Source organism: Panthera uncia, chromosome X, assembly GCF_023721935.1.
Source record: "Panthera uncia isolate 11264 chromosome X, Puncia_PCG_1.0, whole genome shotgun sequence".
NCBI lineage: Eukaryota > Metazoa > Chordata > Mammalia > Carnivora > Felidae > Panthera > Panthera uncia.
Genome location: NC_064817.1, coordinates 80,267,642 through 80,272,277, shown reverse-complemented (window position 1 = coordinate 80,272,277; position 4,636 = coordinate 80,267,642).

Genomic DNA, 4,636 nt, shown 5'->3' with positions numbered 1-4,636 from the left:
AGCTGTACAACTATGCTCAGTTATAGTGTGGGAGCAGTCTAGGGAAAGTGTAGTTTTAGCATAAACATCAGGCAAGATCCAAACGTTCTTTTGAGGAAATAGCTGTGTGACTCCATGGCTACCACAGGCCTGATGACTTTTTCTCGCAGTCATCCACATACCTTCTCTGATTAGAGACTGAATTTTTGCAAGGAACCAGAAGCTGATTCATTCTATACTAAGTCACCAGAGAAGCTCCCACTTTCAAGCACTGTCACCTAAAAGCCTGAGTATCCTGGTTAGCAGAGGGTTCTATCCAGGGTCTGAGACCCTCAATGCTTTCTGCTCTGGAGTTGGCTAGGCAAGTCACTTCTTGTACATGTAATGGGGATACCAGCCTTCTGTGTGAGCGGGAAAGTGGTGAGAACCCCAGAGAACCAGGCTCTGGATGTTGCTGACCATCTACCATTAATGCCTTCAAAAGCTTCTTCACACCAATTTACAACTTGATGGCCCTGGCCCCTCAAGTCATGGGGATGTTCACACAGGTGAAACCCGTTTTCTCCTACGTCATTCAACCTCATGCCTTTGCAAGTTCCCTTTACTTGGGCTCACCTCTGCCTATGGGCCTAGGATGACACAGACATCAGAAGCACTACACCAGGCACACATAGCAAAAGTCACCACAAGACTACCAAAACAGGTTGGGGCACATCTGAGGCCCTTTGGGGAGTCTACACAAGGCAGGTACAAGAGGGGTGGGTGAGGTTTTGTCTAATGCCTAACTCCATTTGTGGGGGCTACTTCACTGGACTCTGAGGGCCAGCTCCTTCTGCTTCAGCCCCAAGTTACCTGGTCAGACCCAGGTCAGACATCTGCCTACTCAAAGACTATCCCAACCAATGTTTCCAGTTATGAATCCTTGGGACTTTATCTCTTCCCCTAAAAACAGTTCCCCCAAAGAGAAAGGGAAAAGGAAGGAAAGGCAAAGTGTTCTGACTTGGCAATGGGGACAGTTGTTGCCCCCCAGGTAAGTATGTCCAGGACAATCTGGCCATCAGCCTCAGAGGGTCTGGTGCCTTCTGCAGCCTGGAGCAGAGAAACCAAAATCAGACGCACCCTGCAGAGGAGTGTGACTTGGGTGAACCCTTCCACATTCTGCCTGAATGCCACCCCTCTGAGAGCCAGAGAGTTGGATTCTCCCTGTCTTGTCAAACTGGCACAATAAGCCCCTGGAAACTTACCCCAACTGGAATCTAGCCCAACTAGCATGCATCCGTGGAAGCATCCAAGGCTTCCACGACCTTGAAGAATGGTCTAGAAATGTGAAGATCTCCCAAAATGGCATCATAGTGAAAACCAAAAGCCAAAGGCACATTCATTCTTGCTCTGCTTCACAGAAAATTTTCATATATTACACATGTCAATTTTTCTTTACAATTTGTAATTTTTCGTTTCAGTGCTTTAGAAAAGCATTCCCCCATGAATTCTTATGAATATTTTCTTTTGTTTCTTTTTTTTCACTTTATAGTTTACATTCCCTTTGGGAACAGAGAAAATCATACTTCCTGTTCCCATAGCACCCCCAGCCTCTTGCTGTTGAGTAAGACCACACGACTAGTTTGGGCCAGTTAGCTCTGCACAGCAGTGATTTCTATTACTTCTAGATTATTACTTTAGAAGAGTGAGTGAGAGATCTCCATGACACTCTTCACTTGCCAGTGACCAGCAATGTTCCAGGTGGTGGAGACTTTGTCACCTGGGGTCTCTGACAGACTATAGGAAGCAGAGCCCTCTCACTCATGACCTTCACCAATATATGTTGGGCATTTATTGTGTGCTAGGAATAAGCATTTGCCCATTAAGCCACAGAGCTTAACGCAGCATAAGCTTAGCTTAACCTGACAAACACAGCAATGACTCTCAAAATTTAGAGTCCAACAGTCACCTGTGAAACTTGTTAAAATGCCTATTGTGTCACAAAAATATACTGAGGGCAGATCTATGGATTAGTGTGATTACTCTCTTAGCTGATTTAATACATCCTTCAAAATTGCATACATTTTCATTTTGAACCTTATAATAGTATATGGTACCCAGGTAATAGATACACTCTTTGGAAAAACAAAATACACAAGAAAAAAGCAAAAACTAACATAAAATTCCAGAATTCTGCCATACAGATTTATTGCTAATCTTCGGGTGTTACCGTGTCAGGAAATTTCTTGTGAAAAAAAGACCAGGATAGGAATGGAAAAAAAGAATCCATTGTACTTCTTTCGAGAGAGCTCTGTCAAGTCTAAATGCCGCGCGCGCGTGCATGCGCGCGCGCGCACACACACACACACACACACACACACACACACACTTACCCCGTCGTACACATACACGCGCACGTGTGGGAGTGTACACCTCAAGGTGGGAGTATAGAGAATGCAATCCCAGAATGGATTGTCCGCCTGCCCCACCACTGGGGGCTACCGGTACCAGCCACGCTCGTGCCCATCTGCTGGTATCCAGGGTGCTTACCTCGCTTTCTCCATTTTTCGCTCGACACGCCCACATCTCCCGCAATAGGAAGCTGGCACCAACGCAGGTTCCCGCCCACCTCCCCAGCATTCCCCATTGCCCACCATTTTCTGAATCTAAATGAATGGAGGGTGGCCCTGTGGTGTGAGAAGTGCTTTATAAGACCTGCTGGGAGTCCTCTTATCCTCTTTTCTCTTCCAGTGATTGGCAGATGGCTCCCACATTCACACTGTCTTGCAGGGAACCTGGGCATTTTCTTCTTCCTCTTTACCTGGGCCGGTGACCAGCCTGTTTTCAATGCAATAGGGAGCTGATACCCAAATCTGACCGCCCGTCTCCTCCCCAGATCCCTCACCCTAGCCCACAATTTTTGCTCCCAAACGGACCCGATCAAGGGCAGGAAAAGGGTATAGGCAGTGCAGTCCTAGACTCGCTTTGGTGTTCTCCCTCGCCTTCGGATACCCTTAGCCTCCGGATACCGTCTGCTCTTTCAAACTTCCTGAGATCCGGAGCAGGCAGGAGTCTCCTCCTCTAATGTTTGAGATCCAGCAGCTCACCCGCCTGCCTGCAAGGTAATAGGGAGATGGTGCTGGGGTAGGAAAGAGGGCTCAGAGTACAGTGACTTAAACTCACGCCTGCGTTTTAACCAGTGAAGCCCGCGTTATCAGTGAGCACAGATAACCCTTCCTACAGCACAGCAGCAGGAATTAGGTTGTCCCTCCCTACCCCGTCTCCTCCCCCCAGCCAACTTGACTCTGTTAGTCTTTTCAGTCTTTCCTAGAAACATGAAAAGTGTGTCATCTTCCTGGAATTTCTACTTGCCTTTCTCAGATTATCAGGGAGGATCAACCTGTGTCTCCTTTTTTTTCTCTCCTGCTCCCTGGACTGTCCACCTCCCCCCTCCCTCAAGACCCAGATCTCTACCATATCCTTTGCAATCCTGTCCAGGCACTGAAATGGGGTTGAGGATATGAGGCCCCAAATGAGAGAGATTTTTATGAGTTTTTTTAAAAAATATTTGTCAGTTCTGTTCCATACGGTTATTATTACTGATACTAATATCCACCTACATCCAGTTTTTCATTAGACAAGAGAAAAGAGCTGTTTATTGTCATTTGGGAAGCAGGCGGTAAATTCAAGTGTGTGTGGGTAAACAAATAATCCAGCCACCTGTTTTTTGTTTTTTGTTTTTTGTTTTTTTTTTTTTTTTTTGCTCAGTAACAACACAAATATAGATCCTTTAGGCAGCCACTTTTTTGAAAGTTTGAAATGTACACAGCAGCTGGGGGCTGCCCTTGTGAGGGGGGTAGGGTGGTTTTCCACAAAGTCAGTCTCCGAGGTCATATAATCTCATAGTACTAAGGACAACTTGGAATTTCAGATTTTGAAAGCTGGTCACATTGGGATACCAGGTGGCTCAGTCAGATAAGCATCCGACTTTGGCTCAGGTCATGATCTCACGGCTGGTGAGTATGAGCCCCGGGTCAGGTTCTGTGGTGAAAGCTCAGGACCTGGAGCCTGCTTCAGCTTCTGTGTCTCCTTCTCTCTCTGTCCCTCCACGCTCACGCTCTGCCTCTCCCTGAAAAATAAATAAACATTAAAAAAAAAAAAACTGGTCACAATGTTCTGGTCTTCAAAATTATTATTAATTCCACTTCTACAGTTGATCTATTTCCCACTTCCATACCACGTCCATATTCTTATTAACGCTTTCCAACTGCAAACAAAATTTTCATACTACTTACCACTCCAGAGATAAGAGCTAGGTTGCAGGGCCTAAAACTTAAACTTTGGGGACTGTCTTTAAAAAAAGAAGCATTTATTAAAGTTCATTTATTTATTTTGAGAGAGAGAGACAGCCCAAACAGTGGCAGGCAGAGAGAGAGAGGGAGAGAGAGAATCTCAATCAGGCTCCACACTGTGAGGAGTGCAATGCAGGGCTCAAACTCACAAAACCTGAGATCATGACAAGAAATGAAATCAAGACTCAGACACTGAACTGATTGAGGCACCCAGGCACCCCAAGAAAAGAAGCATTTGCTAAGCATATTAAGTCAATCAGAGAAAGACAAATACCATATTATTTCACTCATATGTGGAATTTAACAACAACAACAACAACAACAAC